A 20103-nucleotide genomic window follows, 5' to 3' on the forward strand; every position below is an offset into this window, starting at 1 on the left:
CCAAGGATGGGGGAAGGGGAATTGCCCTGCCATCAGCAGGCAGCAGGGAGGGTCTGAAACAAACCCTACCAAACAGGTGTGGGAGGAATTGGCATCATTTCTAGAATTCCATGGGTCCCCAAAACGCACAAAATCCCCAGAACCTTCAGGGTCCTCTGACACGGATTCAGTCAGGGGGAGGAGGGCGGAGGGGGTCGCGGGACCCGGGGGAGAGCTGCTTCTCGGCGACTGGCGAACCCGTGTCAGGGTGGCGCCAGCCAGCCAGCAGCCCGGGGGAGCCGCAGAGACGGCCGTGGGGGTTGCGGAGGCTGGCGGGGGGCAGCGGGGGGGAGTCGCAGACACAGCAGCACAGGAGGCGATAGCGCGCACGGCCCTATCGCAAAAAAAAAAAAAAAAAAAAAAAAGCGAAGCGGAGCACGGAGGCAGGAGGAACGTCATCACCTCCAAACCCCTCAGTGTCTCAAAGGTCCACGGGAACCCCAGAGTGTCCTAGAGCTCCAGAAATCTCAGGACACTCAGACACCGATTCAAACTCATCTCTTGTCACTCCCGGAAGAGCTTAGGGTTGAGATTTCCCCTAGCGAATTGGAAAATTTGGACTTAGCCTTTCTAGAGGCAGGTCAGCCCGATTCGCAAAAGCCAAAAAACGGTCGTAGGGCAGAGACAGCAGCGAACTCGGTGACGGGGAGGACCGTGTCGGAACCTGAGGAAGGGGGGGGGGCACCCTTTTTGCGCAGGCGAGGCCGCGCCGAGGCAGCGCCGGGCAGACGGCAGCAGCCGGAGGCGGCGGCGGCGGAGCCAGCGGGTTGGGGCCGCGGAGGTGGTGGGAGGCGCGGGAACAGACGCAGTTTGCGAGGGCGCGATGCCGGCAGCGGCGGCAGTTTCAGACGAGGCGGTGTCAAAGACGCGCGCAAGAAGCGGGACTCGCGGGACGTCCGGGAAGGGCTCTCAAATCATAGCGTCCACGTCAGACGCGGGCGGTAAACTTGGAGCAGCTGCAGGGCTCCAAGCGGTACCCGTAGGCAGACGCAGGAGACGCGCGGTGATGATGCAGGACCCGGAAGTCGGGGCGCGAAGGGTTTTTTCCCCAGTTCGCGGACGCGGGACGGGCACCGGCCGAGCAGGGACCGCGCGCGCCGGTTGCGGGTGTTGGCACGGGGCCAGAATGGGATCTGAGCTGTACTGGTGTCGATCAGAGAGAGAAGGACATTTCCGAGACCGCGCCTGCGCCGAGACGAGCGCAGGGGAGGCGCGGTCGGGGCGGGGTTGTCCACGCTCCCGTGACTGCACAGGCAGAGACGGAGCGTGGTCAGGGTACAGAGGCTGCCCCAGGTACCACCCCTCTCCGATCCCATGGCAACAGCCAGCACTCAGTTTCAGCCTCCACCAAAATCTCAAGTTGGAGATTTTTCGCGGGTGTAGCACATGTTGAGTGAGGCACACCGAGCTCTTCAACAGGCTAGCCCCACAGAAGTGACAGAAATAGCATTTATCAGAAAATCAAGTTTCAGATGCAAAAGATGGGCGTGGAAAAAAAAAAAAAAAAAGTTGTCCAAAATCAGAGAAAAGTGAGAAAGCACCAGGCTTTTGCCCAAGATACAGAAAAAAGAAGGGAAAATCAATGCAAATCAATGTTATTCCAAATATGATGTAGATGGAAATCTTCTGTTTTGAAAAATGCCTCTCAGGGAGAGAGACGGCACCATATAAAGATAGAAGTATTAGTAATGATTCAATTACCCAAAATGTCTCTGAAGACAGAGCATTTGAGAAACATCAATCAGATCCTATCTGTGGGGTCATCAGCTGATTCTCCAATGGTGCAGAGTTTTAGGGATTGTTGTCACTGAGTTTGTAACCTGTGTTATTTTTAGATTTTATATGTAATACTGATAAATAAGGATTGCTGTTAATGTTATATGAATACTTTAAAAAGGTTGTCTTAACTCCTTCAAATACTTCCTGTTGATAAGTTGATTATATAATGAGAATTCTCAGAATTTGTGATAAGAATTATTATCAGGGTATTGTAGTGTTTATAGCCAGCCAGTGTTCCACTATCTCTTTTGTGTGAAGCCACATGTCTCTTCAGAATCTTGCCTTTATTTCCTAACTACTCATATGTTTTTGGATTTCTTTTAAATCCAGATTGCCGGTTTTGTGGTTTTCTTCATTTATTGTTTCTTCAGTTATTACAGAGGTACTTCAGCCAAGAATTCAAGAAGTCTACTGTGTTTGAAGAATTTCTATCCCAACAGAAGATTCAGAGGGATCCGATTATTTAATGGTTTGATAGATCTTTAATCCTAAGGTTTCCTATTCATAATTGCTGTTTTTAAGAGTCTCATTTTAAGAATGTGCTAAGTGATATCCATCAATTAGAGTTCGGGCTCTGGCCAAGTCCTAGCTCTACTTGAATGGAGTGATTGACAATCAGCCCAGATGTTTTCTGCATCAAAAAGTATTCAAGTCCTTTTGGCTTGGCAATTTGACCGTCTATGATAGCTGAGCCTGTTTTCAGAAGGAGTTTGGAGAAACATGAATCCAGACATGGATTCTCCAGTTCTCTGTTGTTGTAAGGTTCATCAGCTGTCGCAGACTCTGGGATGACAGTTCAGTGTTGTAGTGTTTGACAATTGTATGATTTCAGATGTGTTATTGGTTATGTGTATTATCAAATTGATTTCTAAATGCTGTCATTTTACATTTCCCTATGCAATATTGCATAGAGACTGAAACAGAGCCGATCAATGTTTTATTTTCATATCAGGACCCATTCTTCACCTCCGAGATTTTGAGAAAATCCTCCAGTCTCTTCGGGGGCGTGGATTTGTTTGTGTTTTAGCAGGTACAAAAGTCCAGGTGAACCTCAGTGAAGAATGTGAAACTCCATCCAGTGCAAGACAATGCTGACAAGAAGCGTGGGCAAGAAAACGCTGACCATTCCATAAGCAGAAAAGAAGATGTAGAGATGTGGACTGCACAGAGATTCCAACCCTTGTGCTTTGCCCACAGAAGACTGGGGACTTTGGGTCTCTTCATGGGTGTGGGAATCAGTGGTGTTGTAGAACTGTTGTTAGATGATAGCTTGTTATATTTTAGTAGGGCTTTTAGTTCTCTTGTTTATTGTGCCATGCATTCTTTTGTGCGTACGGTGGGTTGTGAACCAAGTTGCCAAAGAGGTCTTCTTGGTGCAAACAGAAGGGGGAGATGTCAGAACTCAGGACATCCCTCTGGGAGTCCGGAGTTCCTGGGACCCTTGCCAGGGGGCTCGAAGACCCTGGCACACAGCCCAGAACACCAGTGGGTTTGATTACAAACCATGGAACAACTTACCACCTTTACATGAAGAGATAAAAGCCACGGCAGTTTAGATAGTGTAAGGATAAAATAATTACAGAGTGTAAATGTAGGTTTTAGGATTTTTGGTATAGGGGTTTCTGGGGACAAGATGGAGGGATTTGGGTGTGTCTAGCCTTTCTTCTTCTTCTTCGTCTCTACCTCCATCTTGTCTGGTGATGTTGGCACTTTTAGATTGGTCTAGAGTAGAAACCCACTGTCTAACATAGGTGATAGGTATTGGAAAGTAATTGTAAATATTGTACACGTAATTTTTAGTATGTAAAGATAACACCGCACTAGGGGTGGGCGGAGTGCCTCTGACTGTCCTGCCGAACGGATCTCGGCTGGACAGGGAGAAAGAATTTTATAGATAAGATACAATAAACAACCTTGAGACTGAAAAATGAAGAGCTCTGACTCCTTCTTTAAGCACCGGGCGAGGAAAAGAAACTTTCAAACTTTTCTTGGGGTCACTCTGACCAGCTAGAAAGAGAGATCCCGACAGTTCAGCTCAGCTTTTGATAGTGTCTCCCACAAGATCCTTCTGAACAAAATGTCCAGCCCACAGCTGGATGAACACATCGTGCAATGGGTGAGGAACTGGCTCATGGGTTGGGTACAAAAGGTTCTAGTGAATGGGATGACATCACGCTGGTGACCTGTCTCTAGTTGAGTTCTGCAGGGTTCCATCCTCATCCTTGTGCTCTTCAACATCTTCATAAATGACTTGGACGCAGGACTGGAAGAGTGTCCAGGGTTACAGAAGGTGAGTGCTAATCTGGGATGTAACCAAACTATGTATTCTACTCCCCTCTAAAGTCATTTTCTGACAAACTGTTAATGATGGGTCATTTGCAGTAGCTGCCCAGTGCACACCTTGCCCCTGAGGTTAAAATCTTCGTTTTAAATGAGATAAAGAGGCAACCCTGGGAGGCAGGGTAATGTTTCTTTTTCTTCACACCAATGACTCAGCCATGATAGCTCACTCTGGGGAAGCAGCAGCAGCATCGCCCATCCTGAGGGGGTCATGTTTGCTACTAGGCCATAATGAACTGAATGGCACCAGCAGAATAGGCAGCTGGAATGACCATCAAGGACTCAAAAAATATCCTATGACTCACAGGATTACATCATTCCATTGTGAAACTCCCCGCCCTGGGGGAGGTACTGAGGTTTCCCGCCTGTATCTACTGTATAAAATGCAGGACAAGGGACACCAATATAACCACCATTGATCAATAGACCCACAGGAGGACCAGACCTTCCACAGGACCACTGCTTTCAACAAGACTGCAACCATCACTTCAACAGGACTGCAACCACTGCTTAACCTGACTGCAACTACCACCCTGACAACAGGGTGCCAGGTTGTACTCTGACTTTGTGGGTTTAAGCCACTTTTTCTGTATCATTGCATTTATTGTAATCTTTCTATTAAATTGCAAGTCCAACCTGAAATCTCTCTCAAGGTATTTGTGTGTGTCGCAGTGAGGGAAGTCTCGGGACGCTCAATATGAGAGTTCAGCAATCTTCATTTATTGATTAGAGCATCAGACATTTAAGCACAACACATAATAAGCTCATGCGTATTCTGTAAGCTAAGCAATATATTGGTTATTCTTACTTCCTCATTCTTTACAACTTACATCTCTTTTTTCTCATGTCTCTCTCTCAGCTACATCATCTTGTTATCATACTACAGCTATGCTCAAGGCCACGGTGTTCTTGCAGGTGCAGGGACTCAGATTAGCTGGGTCCGGTACTTTTCCAATTCTCAGCTATCCAGAGCATGTCTACATGGCTTTTGTCATGTAATTATCATCCCTCCACAGTGTGGGGTTCATTTCTCCCACTAGTTTACTTTCAAACGAGCATAAAGGGATACTAAGCAAGTTTGCAGATAATGCAAAACTGGGAAGAGCTCACAACGCCCTTGAAGGCAGGGACGCCGTGCAGGGAGACTTCAACAAATTAAAGGACTGTGCAATCACCAACCCTATGAAGTTCAATAAGGGAATGTGCCAGAATCTACACCTGGGAAAGGGCAACCCTGGATGTACAAACAGACTGGGGAATGAGATGCTGGGAAGCAGTGCCGTGGAAAGGGACCTAGGGGTCCTGGCCGACAGAAAGTTTAACATGAGTCAGCAATGTGCCCTGGCAGCCAGGAGGGACATCCGTGTCCTAGGGTGCATCAGGCCCAGTAATACCAGCCAGTCAAAGGAGGTGATTGTCCCACTCTACTCTGCACTGGTGCAGCATTACCTTGAATACTTTGCACAGTTTTGGGCACCACAACATAAAAAAGACATTAAGCTATTAGAGAGCATCCAGAGGAGGACAATGAAGATGATGAAGGGCCTTGAGGGGAAGCCAAATGAAGAGCAGCTGAGGTCATTTGGTCTGTTCAGCCTGGATAAGAGGAGACTGAGGAGGGACCTCATTGCAGTCTGCAACTTCTTTGTCAAGGAAAGAGGAAGGGCAGGCAATGATTTCTTGTCTGTGGCGAGACATGGGGTTAGGAATTAGAGGAGTATTCATTAAAAATAGATATTTAGATGAAATATTGTTTAATATTTGCTGCATTTTACTGTGCTAACTGCCTGTAAAGGGAAGACAGGATATACATGGGGAACAGGGTATACATGAGAGAGCAACGAGAAAGAATGCAAGGACGTGTGATAAGGGAAGGATGATGTTCATCAAAACAGGACAAAGTTACAAGGCTACCAAGATAAGAAGGCTCCTCTGGACCCCCGAACCAGATCAAACCAACTTCATGGTTTGGACTGTGACCAAAGGATCAGTAAGCATGTGCAAGAAGACGAGGTGAAAAGGTCAACTTTGATGAAGACTACTTGCTTCATCCCCCTGTGACCCCCAAGGACCCCCAAGACAACCACCAGAGACAAGTACACAGGCGCAAGGGACTGATAAGCTAATTAGCATATGAAGTGGGACAAGGTGGTGCCAGGAAATAACTATGCATAAATGTATTGCAAAACCTAATGTATATGTAACATTTTAGAGGATAAAAAAGAACTGCTGAGAGCAGGTAGATGCACATGCCTCTGGCCAAAAATACATACCTACTTTATAACTCACTTTGAGTTTTAGAGTCTTTCTGCATATCAGTGGTGGCCAGAGGCAAGACCTGAGGGAATGGCCTGAAGCTGTCAGGAGGTTTAGGTTGGATATGAGAAAAAGGTTCTTTGCCCAGAGGGTGGTTAGACACAGGAACAAGTTTTCCAGGGAAGTGGTCACAGCACTTAGCCTTACAGACTTCAAGAAGCGTTTGAACAATACTCTTGGGCACATGGTGTGACTCTTGGGGATGGTCCTGTGCAAGGCCAGGAATTGGACTTGGTGATCCTTGTGGGTCCCTTCCAACTCAGCACATATGTGATTCTGTGATTCTGTGAAGTAATAGAGTAAACCTTGCCATTGAACTTTGTTGCACTTTTGTAAATTTATGTTAACCTGCTTTTGCTGATGCCTTTGCTGGTGAGTCTTTAAATGACCTAAACCACTCATTTGTGACACCAACCTCATGCCCACTGTCTTTCAGCTCCCTCTGTCAGCCTACCTTCCCTTCTCCACAGACATCTTTCAAGGCACTGATGTGACTTGATTCTCTGAAATACATCTAAGACAACTCCTCACTTTGCACTTCTGAAATAAACATCACAGAAACCACAGAATGAGGAGAAGGGTTAAAGTACCTTTTATCAGAACCCACTGGTAGGGGGCATGATGTTTGTGGCAGCAGCTCTCTGGCCATAGAAAGAAACAGACAATTTTCCCAGGCATCGTTCTGGGAAAGGCTATGAGAAGATCAGAGAAAAGAATGAGAAACAATTCTTAACTTGCTGCACCTGGTATTGTGAACATGTAGAATGTGTTATGGAAATGTGTTTACCAAAGGGTGGTTTCTTAATTAGTCAATGGTGATGGTTTTTTGATTAGAGGACCAATTAGGTCCAGTTGTATCGTAACTGTCTATAAAAGTATGGGTTTCTTAATAAAAATTATCAGCCTTCTGTGAAATATATGGAGTCTATATCAATTATTACCCGGCCAGGGACTCGTTACCCTGATAGATGTTAGTTATAAATTCAGGCTGAACAAAGACACTGGATCGCATGTCAGGGAACTCTTAGGCTGTTATTGTATAGTAGCCTTAACTCTGGCAACTAGCCCACTATTTAGACTCAAAAGGGTTGGCTAACAAGCCCTTAAATTCCTCTCTGCAGGACCATCTCTTCAGATCACACTTTTTTTGTCATAACAGTCAGAATGTTTGAGACAAATCATGTTTATGCCTGGTCCTCCCGACCTTTTTACTGGATCTGATTTGGATGGCATTAATTTTATCCATAGCAGCCCATATGATGCTGTGCTTTGTATTTGTGGCAAATGAATATTTTGGCTGTTGCTGAATCGTGCCTGCACAGCATCAGGGTTTTTTCTCTTTCCCCATCTCCTCACATCAAGTAGGATGGGGTGGGCAAGAGATTGAGAAGCGACATAGTAAAGATGGATGACCCCAAATGTCCAAAAGGATATTCCATACCATGCTCAGCAATAAAAGCTCAGGGAAAGCAGGAGGAAGGGGCAGACATTTGTGGTAATGCCATTTGTCTTCCTAAGCAACTGTTACGTGTTCTGAGGCCCTGCTTTTCAAGAAGTGTCTGGGCATCTGCCTGCCAATGAGAAGTAGCGAATGAATGTCTTTTTGATTTGCTTGCACATTGTCCTGGTTCAGGGCAAATTTGGGAGAGAACCCCCAAAGGGCCCCCCTAGGAAATCGGATTCTACCACCCCTCCCCCAACCGGTCCAGGAGAAAATACTTCCTCGGAGAAAAGTGGAAAAAAACTGTTTATTAAACAAGAAAACTTAATATTAAACAATAAAACCCCTTGCTGCTCCAAAGGAGATGACAAACCCAGGAAGTCCCCTCCCCAGATTCCAGTTCAGCTCACTCAGTCCCTTATCAGTCCCTCCGGCGCTGGAAATGCCGAGGCCCAGGCCCGGCCCGGCCCACCGATGCGAGCTGCTGGTGCTCTTATGGTTGTTCAGTCCAGAGCAGGTGTGAACAGGTCCAGAGAAAGGGGAAAAAGGAAAAAAAAAAAGCACAGTCCAGGGAACTTCTTTGCCTCAGCTAGCTAAACTAACTAAAAAGCAAGAAAAAAAAAAGAGAGCCCTGTCCCGCCATCTGTTCATCCGCAGAACTACACAGTCCAGAAGCAGGAATGTGTAGGAGTGAGTTCAGTGTGTGAAAACAAACTGCGCCCCTCCTCTCCCCCCCTCAATCTTTGAAGCAAGTCTTAAAGGTGCAAAACTTACTATTCAGCATAAATGGAACGAGACGATTGGGGATAAAAGCATCATATAGTCAACCTAGGACACACATGCAGCTTTTGCTTTCCATATTAAACTGTCATTATCTCAATCAATAAGTCTTCTTGCCTTCCTTTTGTTTTTTCACCATCTGGCAGGAGAGGGGAGTGAACAAGAGGCAGGGTGAGTGTTTGACTACTTGCTGGGGTCGACCTTTAAACTATATTTGTAGGACCTCTATCCTGGATTGTTCCGTGTTATAGATGGATAATATGATTTGCTCTCACAATTAAGGGATAAATACTGTGTGAATATGAAGAGAAGCTTTATTGATGTATAATTACGTTATTGTAGTCTGTTGTTTAGATGTCCTCTGTTCTCCCCATAGTCCCCTTTCCCCTCCCCCTGTATTGTTACCATCAGACAGCCTGGGTCATCTAGGACAGGTAGAAAGAAGGCATGTACCAAAACTTGTTGCTGGGGCGGGGGGGGAGCATGACAATACTTGACCCTCCAATCAAGTTGCAAGAAAGCAGACTCTACCAATAAACAGTGAAGAAGGGTTGACTGACATATTGTATTTGCCTTCCCCCCAGACGAAGGAAGGAATGATGAATCTGACTCCATGTTCTCAGAAGGCTAATTTATTATTTTATGATACTATATCATATTAAAGAATGCTATACTAAACTATACTAAAGAATACAGAAAGAATACCTACAGAAGGCTAAAAAGATAATAGTGAAAACTTGTGACTCTTTACAGAGTCCCAACACAGCTTGGCCCCAATTGGCCATTGAGTCAAAACAACTCACAGCAGAAACCAATGAAACAACCACCTGTTGGTAAACAATCTCCAAACACATTCCAAAGGAGCGAAACACAGGAGAAGAAAATCAGGTAATTATTGTTTTTCTTTTTCTCTGAGGCTTCTCAGCTTCCCAGGAGAAAAATCTTGGGCGAAGGGATTTTTCCAGAAAATGTGAATGCCACACTGACAGACTTTAGGAGGGGCCAGGGATGGCTGATGCAATCCCTCTGGGTTATAAAAGGCCAAGCATCCATCTTGAAGATGATCCAGCCACATGGTAGGCAACCACAAGGGCAGCTCCCCGGCCTGCTTTTCCTTATTTAGTCCTTTTTTTATATTTTTGAAAAGGTTTAATGAACCTTTTAAAAATTTTAAAGTGAGCAGTCATTTCTCGCATTCCAGAAATAAGAGTGGACCTGGTAAAAATCAAAATGGTGCTGAAGACCCCTCTGTACCAGTTCTGTTTATTTTTACTTAGCATAAAGGAAAAAAGGAAGGGGGCCATCTTATCAGAACTGAATAGGAATTACTAAAAGTCAAGCACTGTCATTCTCAGCTGATCAAAATATCCAATCACTCATTTAATACAAATCCAGTCATCTTACAAGATTGACACAGATAAAAAAATATACACTTTGAGGCAATTTCCAAATATCCCATGTATAACTCGGTTATCAGAACAATGAAAAGTTTAACAGGTATCTTTAAGTCCATATAGTCATCAACTTCCAGATAAAAAAAATGAAATAGCATAGAGGGAAGATTTAAAAATTTCTTGTGATGAAAGGTTATCCAGATGTTAAATCATGGCTTGAGGCCTCCTGCTGAGTCTTGAACCCTAAAATGCTTTTTCCCATTGTTACCACCTCATAAAAACCCTATAAGTATCATTATCTTTTTCAAAACTAGATATGTAAGTCTAAAACAAGAGAAAAGTGCCCCTCTAAGATTAATTTTGCAATATCACATCAGTGCTAATTGTAAAATAGGAAGAGATTATAATGACTAGATCTAAAAAGAAAAGAGCTTTAAAGAAAGTACTCCAGTGCATCAGTGGAAGTCAGACAATATCGCTAACTGAATGATCTTACACCATTTTATATTTGCTGTTGTTATGAATGGAGACGAGCTTTTAGACGAGTCCTGCCTTTGGCTCAGATTTCTGGCAGTAGCTCTATTTTTTGAGGTGATCTGCACCCCAAATTGATCTCGCTCACAAGTTCTTAAGAATGGCTGATTAGGTCTATTATAAAATGCATTATTTATTGAATAGACACAAGATTAACAGACAGAAGACTTTAAACAGACTTACTACACTGGATAAACAAAAGAACTACTAGTAGATACAAATACAGTGCATGATAGAGGTACCTATATTACAGCTAACAAATAAATAGTATAGATTAGGAGTCAATGCAACTTACCACCAAATTGATGATGGAGTACACATAGAGTCCTTTCACTCAATTCCCAGAAAAGTAACCATGGAGTTTGCATCCAAACTTCAAGGAGTAGCCCTACACATTAGTGTACAGAAGACTTCTGATTTTGTGAAAGTTTGTGTAGCTTTTATAGTTTATAAAGTGAAGTGTCTGTCAGTCATAAATTCCAGCAGCTTATCTTCTTACATCTTGCTCTCAAGGCAAGATGTTTACTGTCAGCTAGGGATCTCACTTCCCTGGCACCAGAGATGACTCACTAACAGACAGATATCCAGCCTGGGTTATCTCACCAATTCATGTGAGGTGGAAAATGCCCTGAGTTATGCACCAGCTCATTGGCAGAACAGATAAATTCTTCTGTCGGTCAGAGACTGAAATGTTATAATTTATGGCTTAAACATCTTCGTGAAGGACTTTTGAAATAAATAGGGCAGGAAATTTTTCTCCTTTTTAATGCCTTTATTAAAAGTGATCAGCTCAGGTTGAGAGGCCTGACAGGTCCTCGGTCAAGCCGTCGTCGCTCCCAGGAGTGGCTCGGAGGAGGAGGAAAAGTGCAGCTTTGTCCACCGGTGGGCAGGCAGAGCTGAGGGTTCCTTCCTCACAAGAGTACCAGGAGATTCCCGAATTTCCTGATGTGACATTTGAGGTCCTCTGTCCAGCCAACATCTTTTTAGGTTATGTTGAGGGGCAAAAAAAGGTCTCAGTGTCTCTGCAGGCTCTGGACTTTGTTCCTTACGTCCAGACATCACTTTGATCTCTTAATTCTGGGTTGGCTTGTTGTTTTTGGGGGTTTATTTGCTGAGTTTGGTGGGGGATTTACTCCATTGCATCCCGGCTCCGAGGTTATTTGCATGTCAACCCTAAGGTCCCCTCCTTTCACCGTCTGGGGGGGGATGCCATCTTCCTGGCAGCAGGCAAGGGTGATACTGACAAAAAGGGGAATTCCCAACAATATGGAGTTAATGACTGACTCCTAACAGGTGATTACAACATGAAGCTAACAAAGAACTCTCCTCTGCCAGAACTGGTTAAACTTGTAATTCTACAACCTTTTTTTTAAAAAAATGGGTAACCCTTTTTTTTTTACTCATAAGACTTTTGCCTATTATAGCAAAACCCTATAAAAACTGCAGAGAAAACCACCAAAACCCTGAATCAAGCCCTACACTGCTCATTGATGAAGATAAGATAAAGTGACTCAGGGAAGAAGAATGCCTTTGCAGAGGGATCAAGCACCTTCGGAGTGGAGACCTCAGCCCTGGGGCTATCAGCTGCCAGGCTGGCACAGACCCTCACACCAAAGGGTGGGGGGAAGAGGAGAGGTTTTGGGTGTGTGGTGGAAAAGACTCTGGTCTGAGGCAGTGAACACCCATCCTGCGTTGTGCAGAGCCCAGCTGCAGAGGCCCCTTCACCCCAGGAAAAGTCTAATCCACATGAAGGACAGCCAAGGGGATGTCATGGACCATCAAAGGCCCCCCCAAAGGGGTCCCCAGATCCTGCACCAGAACACTGCAACATGATGCAACAGATCTACAGTGTTGCAAGGGACAGCGTCAAACTTGCCCTCCCCAAAGGAGGCACATAGGCATTCCCATCTTGCCCAAATATATATTAATCCATTAGATTCTATACTTTCTGGTGGCAGCGGGAGGCGGGTGACTCTCACTACCAAGAAGACTAGATGGAGGGGAGCAATGAGACGTCTTTGGGACCCCTGGAAGGGTAACGTGTTTCTACCTAACCCCTGTCACTCTGTTAAACGTGGGGCAGTTATCTTCTGTTTATTAGGCCACCTGTTAAAACCAAGTGGAGCAGTTTTCTTTATCTCTTCCACTACCAATCCTCCCTCCGGGGAGATATCTTCTGTTAATGAGCCATTAAGTCTCAGTGCATGACTGATAAAATTACACCATCTGTCACTGTCATATTTTCTGAAAAATCCCTTCGCCTGGATTTCTTCTCCTGGGAAGCTGAGAAGCCTCAGCGAAAAATGAAAACCATAATTATCTGATTTGCTTCTCCTGTGTTTTGCTGCTTTGGAATGTGGTTGGAGATTGTTTATCCAACAGGTGGTTGTTTGATTGGTTTCTTGTGAATTGTTTTTACTTAATGACCAATCACTGTCTGGCTGTGTCGGGACTCTGAGGAGTCAGTCACGTGTTTTAATTAGTATCTTGTTAAACCTTCAGTAAGTATCCTTTCTCTACTCTTTAGTATAGTTTTAATATAGTGTAATATAATATAATATAATATAATAGCCTTCTAAGAACATGGAGTCAGATTCTCAATTCCTCCTTCATCCTGGGGACCCTGAAAATACTACACACAATCCCATTGTGAGATGCTCTGCCCAGGGGGAGGAGCCAAGCATTCCTACCTAGATATAATCTGATATTTAGAACACCAGAGACAGCCTTTTCCCACTGGATTCCCGGAGGAGCAGCTTTCTTCTCCACTGGATTCCCAGACGAAGACCAGACCTATCTACACCACCACTAGACCTTTGGAGAAAAACTACACCCTTCTACAAGATCACTGCTTCAACAGAACCACATCTGTCACTCCAGGAAGACTGCATACACCATTTAATCAGACTGCTGCCAACCCCCTGACCAGCAGGATGTCAGGTTGTATTCTGACTCTGTCGGTGGTTTGTTTGGGTTTTTTTTTGTACTATTACATTTGTATTTTTAATTACCCTAGTAAAGAACTCTTATTCCTATTCCCATATGTTTGCCTGAGAGCCCCTTAGGTTCAAAATTATAATAATTCTGAGGGAGGGGGTTTACATTTTCCATTTCAAGGAAGGCTCCTGCCTTTCTTAGCAGATAGCTGTCTTTTCAAACCAAGACATACACCCTGTGGTGGCCAATCCCTACACCCTTTTGACCATACTGATGGATGAATTAGGGTGATTTACTGTTGTAGACCTGAAGGATGCCTTTTTCTGCATTCCTGTGCACAAAACCAGCCAAGAGCTTTTTGCTTTTGAGTGGGAAAATCCAGAGACAGGGAGGAAAAGTCAACTTACATGGACAGTTTTACCCCAAGGTTTCAAGAATAACCCAACAATATTTGGAAACCAGCTAGCAAAGGAATTAGAGGACTGAAAAAGGCAGAAGCCTGAAGGAGATATTGTTCAATATGTAGATGACATCCTGATTGAGGCTAGAACCAGAGATGACCGTATACAATTTACCATAAGTTTCTTAAACTTCTTGGGACAGAGTGAGTACAGAGTTTCTAAATACAAAACACAGGTTGCCAAAGAAGCAGTAGTTTATTTGGGGCTTGAGATCTTTCATGGGCACTGACAGCTCAGCAAAGAATGGAAAGAAGCCATCTGTCAACTCCCAGAGCCCCATACCATGAGAGAGATGCAAGCTTTCCTGGGAATGGTAGGCTGCTGTCATTTGTGGATAACAAATTATGGACTGTTGGTAAAACCCCTATATGGAGCATTAAAAGCAGCTGAAAAAGGAATTATCATATGGACTGAAAACACTAGAGCAGCTTTTAAACAGCTGAAGCACTCTCTAATGTCAGCTCCAGCACTGGGACTGCCAGACTTAACTAAACCTTTTGAACTTTTTACATATGAGAGACTGAATGTGGCTTTGGGAGTACTAGCATAGTGCCTTGGGAACCAACGGAGGGCTGTGGCCTATTTTTCCAAAAAGCTAGACAATGTTGCCAGAGGCTGGCCAGGGTGTCTGAAGGCTGTGGCAGCCACTGTCATCTTGATCCAGGAAGCCCAAAAACTCATCCTTGGGCAACACACTGTAGTGTATGTACCCCATGCTGTAGCAGCTGCACTTGAACTAAAGGGGGGACATTGGCTGTCTGGCAATCGAATGCTTAAATATCAATCACTGTTATTAGAACAGGATTACATTACCTTGAAAGCAACTTCTGTTGTTAACCCTGCCATGTTTCTGTCTTTCACCTTAATTGATGATGCGCCTGAGCATGACTGTTTGCAGACAATTGAAGAGGTCGATTCCAGCTGACCAGACCAGAAGGACATGCCCCTGGAAAATCCAGATTGGGAGCTTTTTGCAGATGGGAGCAGCTTAATGAGAAATGATAGGTTGATGACAGGCTATGCAGTGGCCATGCAGGATAAGGTGATCAAGGCAAAGGCCCTGCCAGCAGATGTGTCATCACAGAAAGCTGAACTGATTGCACTAACAAGAGCCCTAGACCTGAGCAAAGGAAAGAAGGTAAATATATGGGCTGACTCTAAATATGCACTTAGTGTTGTCCACGCCCATGGAGCCATCTGGAAGGAGGGAGGACTTCTGAACGCTCAAGGCAATCAAATCAAGCATGCTGAACAAATACTCGCCCTCTTAGAGAGCATTAAAAAACCCGCAGAAGTAGCTATCATGCATTGTAGAGGTCACCAAAAAGGGAAAACTACTCCAGAACTGGGAACTTGCTTTGCTGATTGTAAGTCTCTGTCCAAAGTTCCTCTCATCTGCCTCAAGACTGTCGTGAAAGGACAGAAACCGGGACCACCGAAAAGACCCTGGTTGGAATTCTGGCCTTGCTTGAGATGGTTGCTCACCAAGATCCTGAGAACCCTGCTGGTTTACCAAGCTATTGTTTGCAGGTGTGTTTGCTGCCATGGAACACTGAGCCTGGTAAAGAGAGGCGACTTGCCCTGAATGCTTGCACCCGCTTCATGGTTCCTGCTCCAATAGCTCATGAATTTCCCCCACCTTTTGGCCAAATGGTCTTTCTGGGCAACCTTTGGTGGTCCCCCACGGAGAATCCCTCATCTGCTTTTCAACCACTGTGACGGACGGACTGAGATGGATGAAGCCCCCTCTCAAAGACTGAGACATGAAACCCCCATATCGAAAAGCTCCCCTTCCTCCCAAAGACTGAGACTGAAACCCCTAACATGGGGGAGGGGGAGAACCGACCTGACCAAATTGAGATTTTGCCAAGCACTACCTGATCTCTGGACCAAGAATACAATGGCTCTCGCTTACTGCTGAGAACATGAACTACCTGTTACATCTATTCTTTATTGCATCTGTTTACCCCCCGCTGCCTTGCAATTTTCAATAGAGTTATCATAATAAAAACCTCTGAGTTAGCTAAAGATTTTGAGATCTCCCTGACGTAACAGGCGGATCCTCGGCTGGACTAGACCAAAGGACTTCATCTCTATGTTTGGTAGCTATATCCTCCCCCTCCTCTTTTTCTCTCCCTTAATCCCTCTATCGCATTTGCTGTGGTCATTCAATAAAAGGTGCATTTGTTTTTGATTATTACTGCAAATCCCCTTTCCATGTCGGCTTTTTTTTGCACTCTGAGATCAATTAACGAACCATCACAAAACCCATTCATAAGGATGGATTGTGACACTGATAAAGCAGCAAGAGGAATTGCAAAAAAAGGTATTCTCGCAGTAATTCTATGAAAAGAGGTTGGTTTGTCAGGGTTGACCCCAAAATATGACCAAGCAGACCACAAACTAATCAAGTTTCTTAAAGCTGAGATCACAGAAAGTGGATGGGCTGTTACACCAGTGAATCAGGTTGTAGTCCCACCCCTGATCCTTCGGGAGCTAGATCAGAGAGAACATGAAAACACACATTTCAGGGTTGAAAATCTTTTGAAACATCTAAAAAATGCAGTAATAGGAAAGGGAATGATTGATATTGTATAATCAGTAGTGAGCAAATGTGAAATCTGCTGTAAAAACAACCCTTACATGAGGAAAATAGTTGTGTTAGGAGTAACAAAGGCAGGGGATCTTCCTGGAGATTACTGGCAAATAGATTTTGCAGAGTTACTGTGCAAAGAGGGATACGGGCACATACTGGTATTAGTTGACACCTTCAGTGGATGGCTGGAAGCTTACCCCTGTCACACTAACACAGCCAAGGAAGTGGTGAAAGTTTTGCTCAATCATATAATTCTGAGGTTTGGAGTTCCCTTGGGGATGTCATCAGATAGGGGACCACACTTTGTTGCACCCATGGTTAAGGAAGTTAGCTGGATTTTGGGAATTACTTGGGATCCGTATACACCTTATAGACCCCAAGTGAGTGGTAAAGTTGAATGTATGAACGGAACCCTTAAAACACAAATTAGTAAAATTTGTCAGGAAACATCCATGACATGGGTTCAAGCCTTGCCTGTAGCTTTACTGAGAATCCGCATACAACCAAGGTGGAGGGATAACATCAGTCCCTATGAAATATTACATGGCAGGCCATATCAGATTCCACATATTCCAGGTGAAATTCACATGAAGGGGAAACTTGATTTACAGAGATATCTAATGGCTTTAGGTTCCACTTTGCAGGAGCTCCAGAATTACATCGTGCTATCCAGACCCATAGGACTAGACACACCTGCACATCCATTCCAACCTGGAGACTGGGTCTATGTTAAGTGGTGGGACAGTGGTCCTCTACAAGCCAAGTGGAGACAACTGTTCCAAGTCCTGCTGACTACCCTCACCGCATTGAAAGTTGCTAGCAAAGGACCCTGGATTCACTGCTCCAGAGTTAAGAAGGCTTCTGCTCCTAAAACAAGTGAAAAATCGGACTGATGCATATGAAAACATGTTTTAAATGATTCCTCTTCTGCGTCTAAACAACTGTTCATAATTATCATTATTCTTCTTTGCATGATAGCTGACTGTGCAAAACATTACTATTGTTAGATATTTATTACTTTTAGATATGTACTATGGCTAGATATTTACTGTTGTTAGATATTTATCTATTATTCAATACCTATTATTAGTAGATATTTAGAATAAAGACTCAACAAGGTAGAGGCCTTGTCAAGCCTCTACAGGGAGAAAATGATGCCTCAAGTTTTAGCTTTCATATTTTCCAGATTCTGTACTGCATTAGTGTATAACTGTTCTTGGTAGCCTCTTTAGGCATCAGTACTAAGCACTGTATGGTGCAAAATTAAGCATTAACCACAGATAGAGGGATCATGCACTATTGTGCTAAAGTTAGAAGAATTTTTTAACATCTTTTATCCCTGATGCATAGACTCCTTTTTAAAGAAATAGAACTTGTTAGGTAGCACTGGGATTCTGGTGGACAATTACTATATGAGCCAACAGTTTTTCTTTGTGGTCAAGGCCAACTGCATCCTGGGATGTATTAGCAGTAATGTAACCAGAAGGTTAAGAGAAGTGCTATTTTTCCCCCTCTATTCAATACTGATGACACCACAACTGGAGTCCTGTGTCCACTTTTGGGCTCTCCAGTACAAGAAAGACTTGACATACTGGAGTGAGGCCAGCATAGGGCCACCAAGATGGGTCAGGGGGCTGGAGTGTATGGCATAAAAGAGGAGGCTGAAAGCTGGGATCATTTAGTCTTCAAAAGAGAAGAAATTGCAAGAGGCAATGGGCCCAAGCTGAAACATGGGAAATTCCACTTAGATATTAGGAAGCTTTTACCCCATAAAGATGTCAAACACAAATAGAGGCCATGCTCAGGGAGTGGGGGGGATTGGGCTACCTTAAAGGTGGTTGTAGTCAGGTGGGGGTTGGTCTCTTTTTCCAGGCAGCAACTGACAGAATGAGAGGACACAGTCTAAAGCTGCACCAAAGGAAATTTAGGTTAGATATTAGGAAACAGTTTTTTATGGAAAGGGTGATAAAGTACTGGAATGGTCTGCCTGGGGAGGTGGTGGAGTCACCATCCCTGGATGTGTTTAAAAAAAGATTGGTTGTGGCACTTGGTGCCATGGTTTAGTTGAGGTGTTAGGGCATGGGTTGGACTTGATGATCTTAAAGGTCTCTTCCAATCTAGTGATTCTGTGATTAGAGTCCTCCAAATGTCTCTTTCAACCTATATAATTCAATAATTCAATAAATGCCTGTCATCATCCACTTGTTTTCTTCTTCCTCTAACTGAACTACTACACCACCTTAGGAAGCTTTAAGGAATTCCCAAGCGATGGAACAAAAGTATTACTCAGATCATCTGTACTCACATCACACTCACCATGGGGAACAGCAACTTCCAGCTGGAAAGAGAGAACAGTTAGGGACAACATCTTGTTAAATACCACTGCAGCTAAATCTGTGAAAGTATGTCTGACTGTCATGGTTTGAGGGGAAATGAGTTTTTTTTTGGATGGTGTGGTCACGCCAATCGATGTCCAGATTTTAATATTGGCACCTGGTTTGTCCACTGAGGGCATGGATACGCCTCTGAGAACACAGGGGGTTAAAAGCTGTGAACTCCCACTGGAAGTTCCTTTTGAGTTCTGGTCCTGGACGAGAGGAGACCGCCCCCTGCCCAGCTCTGAGCTGGGCAGGGGGGAGGGGAGCCATGCGGCCAGAGGGAGGTAGGCCTGGGCCGAAGGGTGGAGGAGCATTGCACTGCGAGGGCTTCGGGCAGCCATCCCCCATTTCTCCCCCCCCCCCCCCCCCCCCCCCCCCCCCCGAGGGAGAGAGAGCAGACTGTGCCTGTTGTGATAGCGCGGCTGGCTGGCGTGAAGGAGAAGGGGGGGGTGCCCAGCAGGGCAGCCAGCCATGGGAGTTCATGAACCAAACCGGCCGAGCCTGGGACTTTTAACCCTTCCCGGGATGATGGAAACCTTGCAAATGCTGATTCCTCCTGGAGTTGGTGAGATTGAGAGAAGTTGAGAAGAATTCTAGGTGGGAGGAGATGATGGAGTGGCTTTTGGCTGGACTTTTCTTGGATAGCTATGGACAGAACCCTTGAGATCCTGTGACACAGAGACTGCATTCTAGGGGGAGGCGAGGGCTCAGAGCCAGGAGAGTGCGGTGATGTGAAAGTGTGTGAACAGAGACGACGGGTGAGGAGGGTGGTGGTGGTGCCCTCCGTCTTCGAAGAAGAAGAAGAGGAAGATGATCTCTGTTCAAGAGTCCCCTCAGCCCCAGGGGGTGAAACATGGGGGGGGACAGGTGTCCCAAAAGGAGAGGGACTGTGCTCTTTTTTGGAACTGGACAAAGCATCCTTAGAGGGAAAAACCCTAGAAGCAGCTCTGGTCCATGTGCAGTGGTGAGAGCACTGGACATGGAAGGAAGACGTCACGATAGCAAAATGTTCTCCGGGCGGTGCCACGTGTGACATGGAAACACGAGAAGTTTTGACTGTTTCCTGGGTGAAGTCTGTGGTGCAAGAGGGACTCCTCTCTTCTCGAAG

General features: G+C 44.9%; 1 long non-coding RNA gene across 1 annotated transcript; it reads left to right on the plus strand.

The window, feature by feature from the left end:
- Positions 1-375: 375 nt before the first annotated feature.
- Positions 376-4800, plus strand: LOC132341498 (uncharacterized). The gene is made up of 3 exons (XR_009490247.1): positions 376-3934; positions 4012-4108; positions 4585-4800. It is a non-coding gene; the product is annotated as an uncharacterized LOC132341498 (long non-coding RNA).
- The last annotated feature ends 15303 nt before the right edge of the window (positions 4801-20103 follow it).

This window comes from Haemorhous mexicanus, chromosome W (assembly GCF_027477595.1).
Source record: "Haemorhous mexicanus isolate bHaeMex1 chromosome W, bHaeMex1.pri, whole genome shotgun sequence".
In the NCBI taxonomy this organism is placed as follows: domain Eukaryota; kingdom Metazoa; phylum Chordata; class Aves; order Passeriformes; family Fringillidae; genus Haemorhous; species Haemorhous mexicanus.